The following is a 22,461-nucleotide window of genomic DNA, read 5'->3' as shown; positions in this document are numbered from 1 at the left end:
GGAGGTGGTTACGATCATGATGGTGCCAGACAGATGCCACTGAAATCCCACAAACCAGTCACCCCTCCCCTTTGTAAGGGAAACTCCATCATTTAACCGATACTACTCTGAGCGATCTATAAAGTCTACTCTGACACTGAATGCCAGTGTCCTCCATTGGACAAAAAGACCCTCGTCTTACTAATTTATCAGGACAGTCAATCACAATTACTCTTCTTATCCTCCTGTCAATTATTATTGGAGCATACTTTTCTCTAGGAAATTGTCACTACGGTGTCACAACGCACATTTACAGTCGCTGTCGTTAGCAAGACTGGGAGTTCCTGGAAGACGTCCTCTTCAGCTTTCCGTATCACTTCACCTCACACTGTGTCTGATATGCATCCTGCATGACGTAGAATAGATGCTTGACTTAGGCCATAAATCAGAGAAGGAAGAAAAGCTGCCCTTTGTTCTGGGACTGGGGATGGCCCCCCTGGGGACATGATATGAACTTGGAGACTGTCCCTGCAGCCAAGCAGTCCAGACAGAGGTTGTTCTCTCAGCCCGGGAGTTTGAGGGAGGGTCATACACAGCTGCTTGGGATTCTACTTGTGTGGCAGTGGCTTGGGATCAAACCATTGCAGTTTGGAACATTTTCTGGACCAAAACTCTCTGCTCAGATCCTTCCTGCCACTCTGACTCCATTTGTTGCAAATATGTCACTTGGTGGGTTGAAGAGAATGCAAGACCGTAGGAAAAGAGGAAAGGATATCTTTAGACAAGGTGGTTCACATCTGAGCTTAACACAGTCATGAAGGCCAGGTGCAGATTACTTTAGAGCCTTGTTTTCCTCTGTGACCATCAAAGCTCACATCAGGTTACCTCGGTCTAATGGTACTGAGTTTTAAAAGACATCACATCTCCTAGTACACATGTGGCAGAAAACATGCTCTCCTCCCTAACTCCTGGCCTCTTGCCTCAGCCTATTGGCAGCGTCTCCGAGCCACACTTGCTCCCATCTGTGCTGCAGCTGCTGAGACACAGAGGGAGGCTGGGCTCCTCTCTAGCATTCGGGTTGCACCCAGCCTGAGGTGCCCGTACATGGTATTTGGCCCTCATTTCTGTGCACAGTCGGCCTGTTTTCGAGTAAGCCCCTGAGACTTTTTCCTTCAAAGGAAAACATTCTCTACATTCCCATCTTCACCCGGATATGTCTGTCTCTCAATCTAGTGTTTTGTTCAGATAACAAATGTCTACTGAGCACCTACCATGGGCAGACACTGAACTATGGTTTATTGGAAATCTGATACTAGAGGCAGCATGAGCCTTGCCTTCAAGGAGCCTGTGGCCTATCAAAACAGACATCATGACAAGCAAATCATTACTCTATAATAAAATAGGTACATGTAATATATAGGTACCACCGTGCTATGATAGTTACGTTATAGTTAACTGACTATTTGAGAGGATGGGGAAAGTTTCTCTCTAACTTTTTTATTAGTACATGTCTGCAGTACATAATGTCCACACTTCTTGCGTAGTGTTGGTACATGCACATAACCTACCTTAATTTCTTTTTTCATCTCTTTTCCTCCTTCTGCCCTCCTTCTATCTCTTGATCCCCATCCCATCTGAGAAAGATCTATCTCCCTACTTTGTATTATCTATCTTTTACTTTGCTTTTTGTTTACAATTTGGATTCCTCATATATTGAAGATTGTGTATATGATTTATTTTATTCAATATAATGGTCTCCGGGTGCATCCATTTTCCTATGAATAACTCAAGTTCATCTTTTTGTTAGAGAAGCACTGCACTCTATACCGTGTGTAAATACTGCATTTTCTTCATTCATTCATCTGTCAATGGACCTGGAAGTTGCTTCCAAGATTTAGCTATTGTGAATTATGCCAGATACCTGGATACCTAATACCCAGAAGGAGAATAGCTGGGTCAAATGGAATTTCTAGTTTTGGGGATTTTTATGAGAATGAATTCAAGCTGAGGTTTTAGGAGAAGAGTAGGAATTTGTCAAGCAAAGAATAATGATGCATATTTTATTATAAAATTATAATTTTATCTGTATCAGTACCATTTATCGGGTGTGTGTTACTGGCAGGCATTCTGCTAAAAGATTTACAAATGTCACCTTATTTATTTCTCACAAGAATTACAACAGGTTTATTTTTAATACTTGCCAGGCTTGATTGAAGCACTTTATATATAAACATAGAACAAATGAGACGGAATCTCTGGACTCTTTTTTACAACCCTATGTGTCCCCACTTTGAGACTCACCAAGAGAAAAATACCAAATGCTTTTCCATTAGTTCTAAGTTTTGTGGTTTTTTGGTTTTTGTTTGTTTGTTTGTTTTTTGGTACCAGGTATTGAACTTGGGTCCTTTCTCTCGCAAGGCAGGTGGTGGAACCACTGAGCTAAATCCCTGGTCCCTGGTTCTAAGTTTTTGCTATGTCTCAACTGCTTAGAATATGAAAAGGAAAGATCAGGTGATATGAAAAGAAAAGTCCTGGGGATGGGGATTTGGCTCAGTAGTTTTACCACCTGCCTTGCAAGCTCAAGGTCTTGAGTTCAACCCCCAGTACCAAAAAAATTTTTAAAAGAAAGAAAATGTCATTATTCATGAGCCTAACCCTGCAGTTATTCTCCAAAATACATATTTTGTGATTGTATACTTAGACATATTATTTATTTTTTAAAAACTTTTATGATGAATATACCATCCAAAGAGGAAGAGAAGGAAAAGAAACAAAATGTTCTCTTCTGCCCTCTTGGTGAAGATCTATAATTAATTTTCTCATGATCTTTGTTCAAAGCACCTGGAATCCCTCTGCAAGTGTCATCTACTACCTGGCCATGTTCACACTCAGCTGAAACTGTGCCTTTTTGGTTTGTGTCTGTGGCAGACTTTAGTGCCAGCGTGGTTCTGCAAAACGATCTCCATGATGATCTGTGACTTGGCTTTGGATTCAGCTTGTATACAGTTTTCACCTTGGCACACAGACAATTTTGCCATTTAATCTAGGAAGGCTGTTTGTGTTTGTTTCTATATATATATATATATTAATTGTAATGGTGAAACAGCATGAAAATTTTTCACATGGTGACGGTTACTTATGACCCTTATAAAAACTCTTCTTCTTGGATTTCACTCCTCCTAACCCAACTTTAAAGTGTTAAAATGAAGTGGAATAAGATTGCCTTCAGACTACAGAAAGAGGGTGAGCCCATGGAAGACAGGCCACTTGGCTGGTAGTTTCACATCATACATCTGTTGATTGGTTTTACCCAACTAGGGAATCATGGATTGAAATATTCCAATTTCCTTTGGCCAACCCAAGTGCAGATCTTGCCAATAGGATGCCCTTAGAAGGGCCGGGGATTTAGCTCAGTGGTTCCACCATCTGCCTCACAAACTCAAGGACCCCAGTTCGATCCCCAATACCAAAAAAAAAAAAAGAAAGAAGGATGCCCTTAGAGAAGTACCCATGGCAACCTCAGGAAAGTCCTTTAAAAGAAAATAAACTTCTCCAATCCTAGATCCACTGGACAAACTTTCCTTCAGCCTGAGGGTGCTTTGATCTTAGTGTCTACCACCTCATCTTCCTCAGAGAAACTGTAACTTGTCAGATAGAAACTTCCTAATTCATTTTTAAAAGTCAAGCACTGTGGGCCGTGGATTTAGCTCAGTGGCACCACACCTACCTTTCAAGTGCAAGGTTTTGAGTTCAATCTTTGGTGCCACAAAACGGAGGAGGAGGGGGAAGGGGAGGAGAAGAAGGAGGAGAAGGAGAAGGAGAAGGAAAAGGAGGAGAGGTGAGTCATTGTGAAACAAAGCCAGAAATTTCCATTGTGTCAATAGCCACAAAAATAAGCATTGAACAGAAAGTCCTAGGTCCAGATTTTTTTTTCCCTCTCTGTTTTGGTTTTCAATGGAGTTCTACATCATTACTATTTCTGTTCTACAAGATTATTTATGTACATCTAAATCTTAGATTAATTTAACAGCTTCAAGAATGTTGAAGACATTTGAGCTCTCACAAGGTAAAGGTAGGTGAATTTTTGGCCTTCCTATGACTCTCAGTTCTCTGGATCCCCAGGAAGGACATCTTCGAAAGAGAAATTCAGTAGCTTTGGGAGTTGATGTTCTAAATATTAATTGAGGTTCTTAAATGTGAGCTCTCATAGCAGGCTCCAGACTCTCCGCGGAATGAAATTATAGTGAGCAGTTAACATTTTTCAGAGTTCACTTTCCACTTTAAAAAAGAGGAAGAAAATTATTTTGGCAACACAGATGTCTATTAGTGTACACATTGAGAATAATAAAACAGAGGGGGAGGGAGAGGGAGGAGGAGAGGGAGAGACAGCGCTTTTAAATAGAATGCAGAAAACAGCTCCCAGAGAAGTAATTTTTCAGTTTCCTTGATTTGTTTAGTGGGAAATTGCTCCTAATTTATTATAATTTGAAAAGACAATGAATTCTTCATTCAGAATTAATATAAAAATCACGGAAATGCATCTTGCTCTGCTCAGAATTTACAACCTGTTTGGATAAATTATTCTGAATCACGGATCACTATTAAAACCTAAGACTTAGTGAAGGCTGGTAATGCCTTCCATATGGCTCTTCCTAAATGATAATTGTATTTCATTCTGAACAACAAATTATATACACTGAAAATGTTAATTTAATTTGGGGTTACTGACTGAATGGTTTTTTTCTTCGATAAGCAGGTGTAATAGGAATTACATTGTCTGAATATTGTCAGTAGTAGTAGACATGATGTAACCAAATTATTTCTAAATTTGAGTTTATTTTGTGAACTCTCCGTGTAAAGGTTCAGCCTGTTGTATGTTCTCTGTTATTTATCCTGAGCAGATAAAATATTAATGAAGAGAACCAAAGCAAATGCCCTTTCTGTACTCTCCCGGGTGGCTATTTGAAACAGCCTACAAGAGAGGAGAAAAGAGGAAAGGAGGGCACCAAACTCCATGTGCTTTCTCAGAATTGCACAATCAATCAGCATTAAATAAGAAACATTCATCATTATCAAACTTCAAATTAGCTGTTCCTTCTGATGGAAAAGTATTTACTTATAACCTTGTTGTTAGTTTCTGTAATGAAATATGGCAATGAATTAGCCATGATAGTCTGGAGAAAGATGCTTAATAAAAAAGGCTGCTCATAGTCAGAAGCCAAGTTCTTCTCATATTGATTTCATCAAATGTGTCTTTTGTCCCTGCACCACTTCCAAAATTGCCTTGTCACAAAGCCATCACTGCTTACAGGTACAGCAAATGGTTTGGAAAAAATTTAATTAATCTGAAAATTTGCAGTGTCAGGAGTCAGAAATCATTCAAATCTGAATGCTGTCAGAAATCAGTATACCAAAGGGGGGCAGAGTGTACAGTAATGAAGGGCTGAGGCTTTGTGGCACGATTTCTTAGATTGGACCCTGGCTTCCTAAAGATACCAGTTGAGAAAACATCACAATTACTGTGAGCCTCGGTTTCTTCATCTTTCAAATGGTCATAGTAATAATAATAATAATAATAATAATAATAATAATAATAATAATACTGTATTACCAGTATGAAAAAAAACCCTTATCATTGTCTGGTATCTAGATAGAATCTCTAACTTTTTATTGCCCCTATTGTGGCCAAAACTTAGGATGTGTCTTTAAAATGAAAATATCTGGGCCCCCAATTTGATAGATTTCTAATTATTAAATATTAAGCAGGGTACATTTTCACCAAAGTCAAGGGCAGTCCTGGACCACAGTCAAAGGAAACTAATGAGGTTCTTGAGCAGATGGACACATGGGAAACACACGCACAGCCTTTGCAACTACTCATACCCTAGGCAGACTTGTGGAGTCTGATAACAAGTGACAGATCTAAAGCCTGAACTCAACTGTACTGTGGGCTCCACAGACCAGGAGGTTACTCCTGTTAGCTTCCTGTGCTTCCCTCAGTCTGCAGCACAGCACACAAAATTTAACTCATGTTGGAGACAGCTGTCTTCTCCTGATCCCCTGCCAGATCATGGCACTTTAAGAGACCTATGTTATTAAATATACGTATATTTTTGACTCGTTGGAAACCACCATTGACTACCCTTCCTACTCTCTCAGTGCCTTTATTGTACAGACTGGCATAGTCCAGGACTTCTCCAGTGGAGATGCTTCTGCCTCCTGGGGAACACTTGCCATCCGAAGACACTTCGGATTGTTACAGCTGAGGGATAGTGCTACTGGCATCTCAGAGATGCCGGTCAGGGTTACTGCTGTGTATCCTCCATACACAGGCCAGTCCCACAATAAAGGATTATATGCATTGAATATCACCAACTAAACAGTGATGAGAAGGATTCAGAAGGGAGGTTCTACTCTGAGAGAGATGAGACAATATTCTAGAGTGAAGAAATGCATGGGGAAAAGCAGAGATGAATAGGAGGAAAGAGGAAAGCCTAATGTTTGGGACTATCAAAACCAGGCCCAGAAGAAAGGCCAGAGTGAGGTTGAGGAGGAGACTGAAACAACAGCTTCAAAGTGGGAGACAGTCAGTGTTTGTATTGTCAGCTTTCCCGTTGTTGGGACACCCCCAAAGCCTACAAAAGGAGCGGTATATTCGGCTCACAGTTTAGGGTATTCCGTTAATGCTTGGCAGTCTCTAAGGCAGAAAAATAGTGGCAGAACAAAGAAGCCTGGTTCATGGCTGCTGGAAAAATACAGCCGGGGAATAGTGCCAGGGAGGAAACGGGGAGGAACAGGCATAGACTCTAAGGGCCACGCTTCCTGACCCTCGCAGACACACCCCTTACTAATGGCCTGGGCAGCTCCCAAGCCCATGGAATCGACACAGTCAAGCTTAACCATCACAGCAACTGAAAGGCTACTTTGGGTGCCAAATCAGGTCCTCTTTCATGCTCTTTAAAAGAGACAAGTTAAGATCAGAAGTATTTCAATTTTTTACATCATTAAATATGATTCTGGGCCACGGCATGCTGGATTCTACTGTGATTACAGAAAAGACTTTAGGATCAGATACCTTTGTAATTTTAAAGCATCTTTCATCTAAGATGACAAAAATAAATTTAAAGTGTCAAATAATTTTCCTTTTTGCTTCTTATTCTTCTTGTAATGAGGAACAAACTCCTTTTTGCTTCTATAAAAGTTGCAAATCAGCACCATGATTTTCAGAGAGGAGAGAAGCAGGGAGTTGGGAGATTTCTGGCTTGACTTTGTCCTTTGACCAGGGATCATTGGCTATCCCAGTGACCCCCAAAATTCCAATGTCCATGTAATTTGTAGGTAAAATCCTTAGGCTACTGGGGAGAGAACTTTCTCTCAGTAATAACGGTAGAAAGAATATCCCTGTCATGTGTAGTTTATTTTGGTAGTGGCCCCTGGGGAATCATGCATGCCTCCTGATGCTCTGGCGTATGGTATTGTTGTACTGACAGAGAGAGTTGGGCATGAGTATGTCAAAGATGTTCTGGAACCTGGGCATTACAAGGCCTCGAAGCTTCAACTCTCACCATCTCAGAACCCCAAGATGCCATGCAGTGAAGAAGAACCATTCAGCCTCCTGAAGGACGAAAAGGTATGTAGTAGACAGCTGAGGCACCAGCTGAAAGCCACTAGCCCTAAGTCAGCTGTTAGGTGACTGTAGCTACATGAGTGGCCCCAGGAAGGGCCAAATGAAGAACCACCCAGACTGCCCAATCCACAAATTAGGAGATACCAGAAATCACTGCTGTTTGACAGTAGTTTTCCTCAGCAATTGGTACTTGAAAATGTCCCCCAGGTCCCAAGGATGAAATTACTTTAGGTGAGAATAGCTTACCTGAGAGGCCAGAACAGCTTCCTCTTTCTCATGGTGTTTCTCCTTCTCCCGGGCCCACAGCTCAGTACCCTTGGTTAGCCAAAATGGTTATGTCAGGCAACGGTGTAGCTTCCCCGTTCCTCATACTTGTTAGATATGCTCCTTTTTTCTTCCAGAAACTCTGCCCTCCCACAGTTACTTCAGTCACCACCAGCCTTCCACCAGGCAGACTCCGCGCTCCAGGAGGGCTTCCTCTTCCTTCTGGCTCACCAAATCTTTTCCTCCTTAAATACCCTGCTCACACCTTGCTGTCACAAGAGAGATAGATCTGTTGATTTCTTAAGGTATGAAGAAGTGATAAATGTTTCTACGCTATTTATTAATAGCATTGTCATTAGAGTCCCGTGTGCCGCTGACACATGCCACTACTCACCCTACAATGACCAGGTGTGAGTCAGCTTTCTAATATTGTAACAATAGTTACAATAGAGATAATCAACTTATAAAAAGGAAAACTTTATTTTGGCTCATAGTTTTAGAGATCACGAAACATGACTTGTTGGCCCCATCGCTTTGGGTTCGGTGCTGTGTCAATCATATACAAAGTGTCCCACTCACTTCATAGCCAGGAATGAAAGGGGGCAAAGGAGGGGCTGAGTCCAACAATTCCCTCAAGGACATGCCCTCAGTGAAAAGAGGATCTACCACTAGGCCACTTCTTAAAGGTTTCTACCACCTCCCAGTAGTGCCAAACTCAGGACAGTGGACCTTTAAGGGACCCTCCATGTCCAAGCTATAACACCAGGTGAGGGGGATCACAATAGAAATGAGAATCAGGATCTGAGTATGGTAGCACACACATAATACCAGAACTCTGGGAGGCTGAGGCAGGAGGATGGCAAGTTCAAGCCCAGCCTGGAAACTTATCAAGACCCTGTCTCAAATATTTAAAATCAAAACAGACTGAGGATGTAGCTCAGTGCAAAAGTTCCAGATTTAGTACTCTGGACCGCAGGGAAGACAGAGGAAAAAAGGAGGGATGGAAGTGAGGAAAGTAAGAAGGAAGGGAGAAGGGAAAGAGGAAGGAAGGGAATGAAAGGATAGGAAGGGAACCAAAGAATAGGAAGAGACAGGAAGGGAGGGAAAGGAGAGGAGGGAGAGAGGAGAGGAGAGAGAAATGGAAAAGAAAGGGAAGGGAAGGGAAGGGAAAACAATCAGAGAAATGCCAAGCATAGTGGTGCATGCGTATGATCCCAGCACTCTGAAAGCCAAGACAGGAGGATCGCTGTGAGTTGAGGTCAGCCTGGGCTACATAGTGAGTTCAAGACCAGCCTGAACTACATAGCGAGACTCTGTTAAAAAAAAAAAATCAGAGAAGTAAAAATGATTTGCCCAGGGCTGAGAAAAATAAAATTGAAATCTTTCATTCTTCCAGCATCTAATATCACTTGATCTATAGGTGTGGTCTAAGATGGTTAATTTCTGCAAATGTGGCAGGAAAAGGAAGAAAATAGTTGGAATGTGCTCACTGAGTGTTCAGAGTCTGGAGGGCACTATCCCAGCTATACAAGCTATATATAAGAATTACTGAGAATTTTTCCCTGAGAAAAAAAGGAGCCTGGTATAAATGAAGACGTAGGGTCCACAGGTGGAAAGCCACTTCTGAGCCTGAACCAAGGAAAGCAGGCTAAAGGTTGAGAAGTTGTTTAAAGGTGTGATTCACAGAACTGTACTGTACTTAGGTTTTGAAAGATGGAATTTTAAACCTCTTCTCTCTCTTATGACACAATTATAAGCTCTCATTATATATTACCAGAGTGAGGCCAGGCTCGGGACTCAGACAGAAGTCAATCTGAATCTCAGTTCTGTCCTTTAATAGCAGTACGAGTCTGGCCCAGTTCTCTGGTGATCATAGTGCTCCCCTCAGAGGGTTGTGGTATTGAACAGCATCATGGAGAGGAACCATTAGGCTGTGTGCCTTGAATAGTATAAAAGCCCACTACGTGGTCGTAAGTTTTTGTTATTGTCATTCTACTTGTATTTGCCTGTTTTTAACCCACTTGAAGTGCTTACTTTGTATCTACCATCTTCTTTTCCTTGCTTCCATTGGTATGGTGACACTGAGGTGTATTTAAATAATTGAGTTTTGAGGGTTTTGGAGAAAATTGTAAATATTATCATGGATGTTTCCAAGTTGCATGCATTTTGCTTATTAGTTTGACTACTACTTTAAGGTGTCTTATGGAGTAGCCAGTATTACCTGTGGGTCTGTATGACCTATATTTTGATTTAAGTAACTCGATTATCTGAGAAGTTTGGGATACCTCAGGTCCCGAAAATCTGCCTCGAGGGATTAACCTGTTTCACAGGGAAGGTAGCAGTTGTATGCCTTGCCCTGCAAACTCCTGTGAAATATCAGTTTTCCCCCTATGTTTGAATTGAGTCATATGTCAAGAAAAACAAAATTGCATTCCTTTGACATAAGACAAATGCCATATGTTAAGTTTATTTTTAAATGGTGGATAAGAACAGGGAGACCGTGTTTCAGTCTGAGAAAATATTGATGCCCTGGTGTCAGTGAGGCAGGTTATAGTTTAATTCATACCTGCGGATTAAAGAATGAAAAATGAACCCACATCCCAGGCCTGACATCTGTGTAAATGGTGCGTAGGGATAGAGGCCTGCCTGCCTGCCTTAATGTTCACTGGATAAAGTAAATACTAAAGGGCCTGGTGTTTTTTCTAATCCTAACAGAGCTGGCACAGCTGGCTCCCAGATGCACTTCAGGGAAGGTCTTAGGGGCTTGGAAGCCAGGGCAAAGGCTTGGGATAGGGAGGTAAAAGAAATACAGTCACAGCCCAGATACTCATAGGCTTCAGAACTCTTCGAACTCTGCACTGTCTCATTTTGACAAGAAGAGTGTTTAAGCACCAGGGATTGGTGCAGTCTCTTAGTAGCCCAGGGTTAGTGCAGGGCCCCCACTACTCATTCTTACTATCTGTCGCCTTCTTTTTAAGAGTAGGAAAGATTTATTGGGAAATAGGAATAACTTCTGAGAGACAAGAGAAGTCTCGAAAGTGGGTTGCCACTGAGGTCATTTCTCCCAGAATATTTTATAGGGCAAAATCATGAGGTGGGTACAAAGTTTGGTTGAATTATAAACAACCAGTAAGATTACAAGTATAGCCACTTAGCACTGATACAGTATGGAAGCAGGGCACGTAGCAAGGGCCTGTGGATGGCATCATTAACCTCGGCTTATCTATGACTTCTAATGTTTTGGGGAATGGATAGGCCCAGCTGCTCTGTTCACCCACACACCCGGGTATTGGATGTATACTTGGACACAACGGAGTGGGTGGTACCATTTTGTGCATTTTAAATGCTAGTCATGGGTCATGAGAGGGTTAAGAGTAATACTATTAAGCCCAAAATGCCTATGTATTATGCCTTGTGTTTAGATGTCCCTCAAAGCCTCATGCAGTTATGACTGATAGGGATTTTTCTAAAATTGATTCATGGCGCAATGATAGGCTCGCTCGAGGGCACTAAGGTTAAGGGTGTGAGCACTACCCACCCAAAATGGTCTACATAAGATACAAGGGGCAAAAAGATGCTGTTGAGGGCCCCCCATGCTTTCTTGTTGCTTTGTTCCTCTTGGTCTGCCATGAACTGCTGTCCCTCTGCCATGGGCAATGCTGCCTTAGAGCCAGCTGTTGGCAGACTAAAACCTATACAAAATGTGAGCTAAATAAACTTTCCTCCTTGAACTTTAGATGGCAGATATTTTTTTACGTCAGATTTTATATAAATAAATGGGACAGAACTTGGTACCAGAAGTGCAGTCACTGCTATAATACTACTTGACCAACCATGTGGCTCAATAGAGTTTGGAATTGGCTTGTGGGAGGGGAAGAATTAGGCAAGGTTTGGAGATGCAGCTAAAAACGCAGATCTGGAACACCTTAAGCTGTACTGTATGGGAGATCCTGGCCAGAGCTCAGAAGACCAGAAGTCTGGTAAAGACCAGGCTTAGGAGGTTTCTGCTGGGAAGAAAGATTGCACTGGCTGCTGGACTCCAGATGATGTGTGTTATGCTTTGGCAAAAAAGTTTGTTTGCATTTTACTTGTGTCTACAGACCTTGCCAGAGACTGAGATTAACAGCAGGGTGGTGAACTAATTAATCTGGCAGGAGAAATTTCAAGGCACTCCATTGTTGAAGTGGAGGCATGGCTACTGTTGGGTGTTTTAACCAGATTGATGTTAAAAATCAAGAGCAAAGATCCCAGCATAATTATTTAAAATATTTTGAGTTTACCAAGGGGGGAAAAATTCCAGTAAAGTTGCAGCCTACAAAGAAAAAGCAGAGATCTTGATTGTTGAAAAAGAAGGAGATACTAGAAAAGATGTCCTGAGGGCATCACAAGAAACAACAGGACTCCACCCTTTACAGCTTTAACTACAAGTGAAAGACTTCTCTTTGAAAAGAGAGCCCTAGTGCTTCAAGTTCCAAAATGACTGGCAGCCCAGGGAAGTTGTTCCTCAGGATTTGGTTCATAGCACTGGACCCCTCCAGCCAAGAGAGAAGGAAACCTGGCTACTGCTCCAGCTGGCAGAGGACCTTGGCATCATCCACATGGTGCTGGTTTAGGTGCAGACAGAATACAACAGTTGTGGGGTCAGGAAGGCTTCCACTCAGATTTCAGAAGAAGGCCTGGGAGGCTAGGCGGTGTGCCCACGAGGGCAGTGTGTGAAGATCTGAGTGTAAAGCCAAAGGTGCTTTAGTGACCCCCAATAGTTTAAAAAGGCCAAGAGCATAGATCATCTAAGAAAAACTGTGAGGAGGGAGCAAAGCCCGACCCAGACAGAAGCCATGGGAGCTACAACCACCAGAAGTGCTTTAGGGTCACAGCCACCCAAGCCCTTTTGAGTTCACAACTTGCCACAGATTGCTGGAGATGCTGAAAGTAAAACTATGTGATTTATTGTTTGCCCTGCTAGATTTTGGTCCTGCTTTGTTGCCATGCCTTTGTACCCTCTTGCTTATTACATTTAGAATGGAAATGTCTATCATGTGCCATTAACTGTCAAAAGTGTTTAACTTTTGTTTCATTTGTACAGGGGCTAACAGCTAAAAATTTGGCTTAAATCTCAGAAGAGACTTTAGACACACTTTTTGGCAATACTAAGACTGTTAGGACTTTGCTAACTCTTACAGATGAACAAAATACTTCTTTACATAAAGAGATGCATGTGAGTCTTTGGTGGACCAAGGCAGAATGTCATGGCTTGTGTTTAGATGTCCCCCCAAAGCTTTTTGCAGTCATAGGTGAGGCTGTTGCTAAAATTGATTCATGGCTCAAGGGCCCTAAGATTAAGGATGTGAGTGCTACCCTCCCTAAATAGTCCACATAAGACAAAAGGGGCAAAAAGATGCTGTTAAGAGCCCCCTCCCTTGCTCTCTTGTTGCTTTGGTACCTTTGGCCTATCGTAAACTGTTGCCCCTCTGCCATGTGCCACCCTGCCTTAGAGCCAGCCACGTAGAGACTAAAACCTCTATAAATTGTGCTCTAAATAAATCTTTCCTCCTTTGACTTTAGATGTCAGGTATTTTGTCCGAGCAATGAAGAAAGGGAGACACTATAATAGCCCCATAAAATGTGAAAGTTCTTGGGAGCTTTCACAAAGTATTTCTAATTACGTTACTTCTTGTGGGAAACTTGGCTTGATGCTGATTGATTTTTGCACTTGTCACAAGTTTGGAAATAAATGAATATGAGCACCAAAGTCTGGCCTCGTGGCAAATGCCGGCTTCTACTGAGGATTGTCCCAACACTCACTAATGCCCAAGTGGAAGAAGGTGAAGTGTGGAGCTGTCTGCTCCCCATTCTGAGTTCTGGCCCCCCTGCCAACCCACCCCATCCCACATCCATCCCCATCCAGCTCAGTGCTCAGGACCTCCTGATAACATCACCAAATGCAGACTGGAAGTAGCTCATAAAACCCTAAATTGCACTTGCTGTGTACCTCAGCTGTTTCCCTTCGCATCCCCACCCTAACTGCACCTGGGCAAGGAGATTTAGTACCAAATTTGTCATTGCCAGCAACAGGAACGGTCTAAGTGCTCAGTAAAGATGAAAGATGGCATGAGTTTGTATTGGTTCAAAGTTTGCTCATTGCAAAATGGGTCCAACACTGGCCACTTATTTCTTGGAGTTCACAAGGATTAAATAAGAACAGTTCCTGGTAAAGAAACACGCCATTAATTATGCTTCTGAATGATAGGATCCAGCAACTACTCAATCCAAGAAGATAAAAGCCACAGAAAGAGGTATCAAGCCTAGCACCACCAGTTCAAGGGTGAAGGCCCAGAAATGGACCCTGAGCTGGAAGGCTGAGGAAACTGGAGACCTGAAAACTGATGTCCAAAGGCAATAGCAGCAAAGGACATACCTGCTCAGGAAGACTGGGGCTCTGCAAAAGGAGGGACACCCCTTCCCCTTTTTATTTATCCAGGCTACAAACCTATTGTTTGGTGCCACCCACAGAAGGGGGGCAGCTCTTCGCTGGTCAGTTCACTGGCCTCTGTGTCAATCATCCACAGACAAACTCAGAACTGTGCTTTCCTACTCTGATAGGCATTTCTTTATTTCTTTTTTGTTAGCTGAGATCAAACTCAGGACCTTGCACTCGCAAGGCAGGTGCGGGGCCACTGGGCTAAACCCTAGAGCCTCTGATAGGTATTTCTTAATCCATTTGATTGACATCATGATGAACAGCCACAGTCATTATTGTCACCATTATTGCCACCACAGGGAGTATGGCACAGCTGTGAGAAAGAATGGTCTATGTTCGTTTTGATGGTGATATTATGGGCAAAAAAGTGCACGTACAAAATAATACTCACATATGCTATTTATATTTTTATTTTTATATTCAGAGCAGCACCAATTGCCTACCAGAAACATTTTTCTGGACTGTCTCATTTTGACCTACCTCTCCGACATTCAAATGGAACTAGGAAGTAGAAAAGAGAAGAAACACGTTTAGATTTTTTAAAACCATCAAAAAGCAATGTTATGTAGCTCTTTGGGTACCTATGACATACATACTGTCAATATATGTTCAGATTAAACTCTTAAAGAAGCAAGGTGGATAAAATTTGCTGGTGTATGTGTTTCTTTAATCTTGAAAAATTGAGGGGTATATGGACTGGGGTGGAGAAAGCAATAACTTGTCCCTAATGAGTAGAGGCTTGCCTTTACTGTTTCTATTTCATATAGAAAAAAATATTCATGATCTACTTGTGCCATTAAAAAGTACCCGAAAGGACAAAATGTTAAGGTGTTCCCTTTCAGCCATGCCTGTGTCTTTGTTCCGGAGCATGCCTGCCTTGCATCCCTTCATCCTCAGAAAAGGAGGGTCCTGAGGGACTTTCTAGACTAGGGGCCTCGTCCATCAGAGGGAAGAGGGCTCTGATGGGTGATGGTTGGCTTGAGGTCATGCAGAAGAGGTGGTAAGGAAGGAGCAGCAGGGTCCACAGGAGTTGTTGGAAAGAAACTATCAGGTGCTCCAAACTAATGAAAGTTAAGTGGGTACATAGATTGGAAGAAGAAGGGATGAATCAGATGAATATTAAGAGATTTTACAGCAGAGACTCACAGAAATTAAAATTCAACCTGCAAGTTTCTCAGGTCTTCCCCATCCCAGTCCTTTCCAGGGTGGCCTTGAGGTCTGCCTGCTCCTGCTCCAGGGCCTTTGATTATGTTCATGCTTAGGAGAACAGAAAGAGAATTGAGAGGTATCCAGAAGAATCTAGAAAACTTACTCTAGAAGAGACTAAGACTCTCATGAAAAAAACTGACAAGTCCAAAATGGCAAGGGCAGAAGTTAGGAGAGAGCCCTGCTGGAGGAAGTTGGCGGGAGGTGCGCTGCAGCAGGCATCAGCTGCACCGCAGTAGGGCAAAAGGAGGTACAGGACTTCATTGAGCTTTGCGCAATGTCTCAAGAGACTTCTGTAAAACTTGAAATTGCCTCTCAATATTTTCTGGATGTCAGACAGTGTTGTGATGAATGGGACAGCACCCAAGTTCCTGAAATTTGCATCCAAACTCGCCAGTACTGACAGAAAACTGTAAGGAGGTATGAGACACTCTGCAGTGCCAAGTTCATGTTAGGAACAGAACCCAGAGTCCCCTCTCCACATTGTACCCCTCCACCTAGCACTGCACTCCTTTGCTCTCTTCCCTTTGTTTCAAACAAGGGTAAAGACGAGAGCAGTTATGTGAAGCTCACTACTGAATCCTCTTTCCCAGAGCAAGGGCCAGAGGGTTTCATTACAGCTCCCACTGCCCGCTCACCAAGCACAGTTGCCTGCCTTTGGACTCTCATCTCCACGACACACTCTGATTTTCCGTGGAGCCAGAAACTTGAAATGTGCAAAAGCAGCACATACATCAAATCATCACAACTCACAAAAATAAAATGCACACACATGCACACTAGGGGAAGAGAAAAGCCAACACACATCCTGCATTTGTGCTGGCAGAGTAAGTATCACGTGGGGGCTTAGGGACCTACTTCGTTTGGTGCCTTGTTAAAAGAAGTTTAAGGCTCTTGCATGTGGCTGTGGCCTCTACCACGAAGCCTTTGTTTACCCACCCTTGTTCACCTCACCTGGTGGTGGGCTTTGTATGCTACATTTCCTGGATAAATCAGAATACACACGAACATTCATGGTAACGTTCATCTGCCAGAGCCGACAGAGGTGCCACCTTCTTGGAAGAATGGAAATGATTCCCCTGAATCCCGCCCACGCTGATGAAGAATAAACAAGTTTGTTGAAATAGCCGGCCTGACCTGGAATGCTAAAAGCTTTCGGTTTGCTCACTGTAGTGGGAAAATATGAGAAATATTTAATCTTTAAAAATACACAATGGTATCGTAATTTTGTTGCTGATTCAAAAAGGACATGCTGTAACTTCGTATATTTAAAATGTAATGTCACTGTATATTTTCTGAACGCAAACAGCAGGGTCTGATGAATAACCAAAGAGCACCAGACCATATCTTATCCTTATAAAAGTGTCTGCCACGAACGCTGACTGTGTCCTGTAGAACGTTCTTAACACGCTCGACAGCAGAATGTGAGACAATGACTCTGTAGAAACGTGAGCTCCTACCCGGTGTGCGGTCTGTGGCGATTCGAAGTGAAGGCTATGTAAACCCAGTCTTTTGTTTTTGAACAAGGAAACAAATCTAAATGTTTATAGCTTTCCAGAGCTCTTTCATACCTGGAGTTTTAAAATTTCTATTTTTGACACACTATTTCTCCTTTTCTAAAATAATTAAACTAGATTATTTATAGCATATATATTTTATCTGTTTAAATCCATTTTGATGACCAGTGAAATATTTAAAACTATGTTTGTTATATAGCATAAAACTGATATATGCTCATTGTAAAAAAGAAAAAAGGAATCTGTATGTTTAATTCAGCTACAAGTAGCAAAGACAAATATATGGGAATTTATTCTTTCTTGTCAAGTCTGGAAGCAAACTGGAGAGTAGCACTATCCGGCTTAAATTTCTGCCCTGTTGGAAATGTTCTATTGCTTCTTGCTCGATTCACCCACCTTTTAAGGGGCCTTCTTCCCAGCTATGCTATGTCAACTTCTACTTATGGTTTGCCTGCAACTTACACCAATGCCTAGACCCACAGGAGTCTGGAAAACATGTCTGTATGTTTGTCTATTGTTGAAAATGTTTGTGGGCAGGCAGATAGCAGTCCCTGTTTTTTTGTTTTTTGTTTTTTTCTAAAATCTATCAACATCTATCATCTATTTATCTATTCACCTATATTTTTTTTACTTTTTAAATTTGATTTTTATTTTTATCAAAGCATTTCAAACACGTTTGGAAAAGCTTAGCAGTACTCAAGGCAACAACAACAAAAAAATCTCAGCTCCCTTCTCCTACCCTTGCCCTTCTGACTCAGGAAACCAACACTTTTGTATTCTGGATTCTTTTACAGGCATATGCAGGGCCCCGATGTGAATTTTGTTTGGTTGAGATAGCCCTTCTGAGTTCTGTGGCCTCCTGGTCCAACTTAGCTCTTGCTGTTAAATACTCACCTTTATTCCCCTGCCCCAACCCAAACCTGTCACTAGTCCGCAGAAATAGCTAACATTTATTACATTATGTATAATCACCTAGAAAATTCATTTGTGCACAAATATATACACTTTTAAACACTTTTTCTGTTTACATACTTTTGTGGAAATTGCACTTTGCATTTTTACCAAGGATCTTGGCAGGGAGGGGCGGGGCCAGGGATCAGACTCAGGACCTTGCTCTTGTGAGGCAGGCTTGGCATCACGGAGCTACAGCTTCCACCCTTTATTATGTACCTTGAATGACTTTCAGCGATGGTACGTTTAGGTCTGTAGTAGGTCTATTTAGGCTTATATTTCATTTGATTCTATGTAAATAACTTCTATGATAGAATTGTGGCTCCTGTGTTCATCTCTGTGCCCTGAATGCAGTAGATGTTGGAAAAACTAACCATTACTGTTTCATTTTATGGGTATACCATCACTTACTTACCCATTCGTTACTTCTGATTCCCAAAGTAATCTCCCCACTCCCAAGAAGAAACAACCTTGCTTTGTTCTCCGAGAACTCTAGAACATTCGCTAAATTAGCCGTGGCCATGATAGTCCAATCTCTTAATCGTCTTCAAAAATCAATGCATTTGATGTGATTTGATCCTTTGTTATAACAACTCAAATATATGTGTCTACTTGTTGGTTACTCCGACCATAAAGGTACACGTGAGTGTAGATGCAAGACCAGCTGAGGAAAAAGTCAAACCAGGTTAAAATAAAAAATCTCTCAAGAAGGGAGAGAAATCACTGCCTTGTAGTTCTAGATGCCCTCTGCGGCCTGGAGACCAGTGGACAGCCAGGCCTGGACAGGAGGGCCGTGAAGAGCCATTGGGAAAGATTCACTGCCATTCCCCGGAGGAATCAGAACAGAAAGTCAGCATGACCAGTAGAAAAGAGGTCACATCTTGGAACTCAGACAAAACGCAGCTGGACACCTGGTTCAGCCCCTTCCTAGCCATGTGGACCCTAGGAAAGTGACCAAATATTTGTGAATCTCCATCTCCTCATTTCCCTCCATTTCCTCACCTCACTGCATTGTTTGTGTAGTTTCACTGAGATAATCAGTGTCTCTACCTGTCATATGATGCCGGGAACACAGCAGCAATCACACAGTCGGAGCTGTGTGCATGTAGAATATGCTTGTGTGATTCCAGAATAATAAGAGCCAGGGTACAGCTTGAGGGGAGGTGTTAGAATAGCAGAGTCACCCATCAGCATTCAATACCCCAGACTGTTAGGGCTTGACTGTTGGCACGCTTCTGTTTCTCTTTGAAAGCGTCCCCACTGATACATTCTTGGGCAGCCCCTCACTGGCAAGCAAGGACCCTCTTCGAACCTGGAAGACAGAGAACAACCCAGGGAAACAGAGCAGTTTTAGTGCACTAGACCAGAAGCTCAACATCCCAGACCACCATGACATAGTTCCAAACTACAGTCTTCCACTGACCATTCCTGCTGGAAATTCTTTGAGTTACTAGTTAAAACTGAAAATGGGGCCCAACTAACCGTGACAATTCAGAACTTGGGGTGCATGGGGGTAGAGAGGTTCTCCTGGCATTTAGCTAAACAAGTTCAGTGGGTGGGTTTTGTGCACAGGAGAATTTTAAAACCACCGGGCAAAAGGGACTTCAGTGAGCAGCTACAACTAAATGAACACTGTTTGGAACCCCTCTCATCAAAATAACCCAGTTGGCTGTCTCAAGAGTGCAAAGAGGAGTAACACAAATGGGCCAATGACATGGGTAATGAGCAGGGACAACTAGGACCTATAGAGAAATACCGGAGAGGCAGGGGAGATTAATTCTACTAAGAGGAACTTTGGAGAAGATGGATGGATATCTGGTGTAGACTCTGAAGGCTGCATAGCTCACCAAGGGGCAAAAATGGCACAACGTATACTCTGAGGGAGTTAGTACTTCTCAGGCTGACTGCACATGTGAATAACTCAGAGATCCTGCTAAAATGCAAGTTGCGTTTCGATAAATCTGGAGTAGGTTCTCGGGTGACGTTGATGGGCTGCAGATCACACTTTGAGTAGCAAAGTTGAAATGGCACTGGTCATGATGAAGTAGATACAGTTTGGGTTCTATTTGTTGTAAAGTGGGAATCATGCCTTAGGCTGCGGTCTTTATTGACTCCTCTTTTCTGGAGAATGATCTGACTTTTCCCTTGTCTTCAGGAATATCATTACCATCCTTACATAAGACTCCCGTGGGCCCAGCTACACAGAGTTGCTTATGTAGAAAGCAACTCAGTCCAAAACCCAATACCAGCAATCCTCGGCAACTGACAAACTGGACGGTATACTTTGCTGGTTATTGTTTTTGCTTGTTTACCTGTAGATTATGTGCTTCCTCCCTTCACCACGGGAAGACTTCTTATTTCTTTTATTGCATCCTCAAATTAAGACTAAGAATGTACATCCTTCAGTGCACATTGTCAGGATCTTCAAGTACACCTCAGGAAGCTGCCAGACACTGATGCTCTCATTTTGTTTGTTTGGTACCAGGGATCATATTCCAGTTTGTTTGATTTTTTGTTGCTGGCAATCAAACTCAAAGCAACCTTGTGCTTGCAAGGCAGGCGGTGGCACCACTGAGCTAAATCCCAGGCCCTCTCTCATTATGTTTGATAGCCTCTAAGAACCCCCTGCCCACATAATCATAGTGCTAAGCTGGAAACTTTCCCTTGGCCTTCAAACCATACTGCCAACTGAAGGAACAGTGGTATGTGAGCACAAACTTTGGAGATAAACAATTGTAGGCTAAAATCCTGATTCTGTATCCAGTCTCCAACCAATAGTTTTTCTATAAAATGGAATACTACTCAGCCATAAAGAATGAGAAATTAGAGTCATTCATAGGAAAATGGTGTATATTGAGGATATACTCTTAAGTGAAATAAATAAGTCACACGTGTAAATACTGAATAGTTTCTCTGGCATGAAAAACTATAATGGTACATAAGATCCTAATGATATAATTGACAATGTGAAATAGGAAGAAAAAGGCTAAAGATGTAGGGGAAGTGGGAAGGGTAGGGGAAAGGAAATAAGGGAAAAGAAAAAAATATGAGAAAATGAAAAAGGGAAATAAAGTACTTGTAAATAGGAAAGGGAGGAGGGGGTGAAGGAAGTACAGGGGTAAAGAGGGAAAAATGAGAACCAAGACCTGTCATTTAAAGGTACGAGATCCCAATGATGAATGTAACTGTGCTGTATCCCTAAAATGTACCAATAAACTCAATGAGAAAAAATGCAATCCTGATTCTGGTCCTAACTTATGACCTTAGGAAACTACTTAACCTTTCTGCTCCTCAGTATAAATTCACATGTAAAATAGAAGTACCTGTATTTCTGAAAAGATTAAATGAACCAACCTGACTGAGTAAAGGGTGTGGTAACTGGTTCAGTGCAGTCATTACCAAAAAAGTTGTAATTATAATCACCAGACTTATCCCCCCTGCTACAATACCCTTCACCCCACTTCCACCTCAGTTCCAATCCCATGTGGACCAGGTATCCAGCTCACATACCTGACCCCCATATAGCTGCCCGCTTCAGCCCTTGTCCCTGGTGGGTGCTGCTCTGGGTTTTGCCTGAAGCTAGCTCCTGCTTGTGTGTTCCTTGTAAAGCAGTCAATCTTGTTCACGGAGAAGGACAAATACACCCACACAAACCACATATTTGCTATCTCACCACATTTCATTAGGAGCTTTGCAGACAATCACAGACAGGGGGACGGTGGCCTGGGGAGCAGCAGTACCTGGGCACTTTCGCCAAGCAAAGGCGTGGCCATGACAACTCATGTACACACAGGAGTGTAACTGAGATCCTTCTGTTTGGCGTTTGGCTCTCTAAACTAGTGATTAAATCTAATCTGTCTCTTACATTAAAAGTAACTACTGTTCTGTGTCCTGAAGTACAGGTTCCTACTGCTGCAATGACAGATCTTTCAGCTCTTATAAAGGCTTGTCACTTACTCCAAGGTTGATTGAGGACCCTTGTGTTTTGTCTTGAAACACTTGAGTAGTTAACCAATCTATTCTGAAATCAGTTCATCTTTCACCATTTACCCCTTTGAGCATCACTACTCCCCATATGCAAAGATTTGGTGTAGTGCACATGTTGGAAAAAAGGGTTTGTTATGGGTCCTGTTGTGTTGCCCTTGGTCTTGGAATAGACTAGTCTGGGTGGGTAATGGGCTATTGGAAAACGATAGAAGACTGACCTCTAACTAATTGTCTTTCTTATATTGATTTAGAAGGTGAATTTTATATCCTAAGCTGGTGCTTTTCAAACTTGCAAAGATATGTTGATTCACTCAGAGACTGTTTCCTGAGTGTCTCCTCATGTGTAGCAGTGGGATAAATGAGAAATCATGAACAGTGCCAGGATGCACAGCCTCTAGCTGTGGCTCTCTCCAAAGCAATAGTTCTACTTACCCTTTCATTATTTATTTGGA

The sequence above is a fragment of the Fukomys damarensis genome, unplaced genomic scaffold (genome assembly GCF_012274545.1).
Source record: "Fukomys damarensis isolate Sample0158 unplaced genomic scaffold, DMR_v1.0_HiC HiC_scaffold_28, whole genome shotgun sequence".
Classification (NCBI taxonomy): domain Eukaryota; kingdom Metazoa; phylum Chordata; class Mammalia; order Rodentia; family Bathyergidae; genus Fukomys; species Fukomys damarensis.
This window is presented reverse-complemented; position numbering follows the sequence as displayed.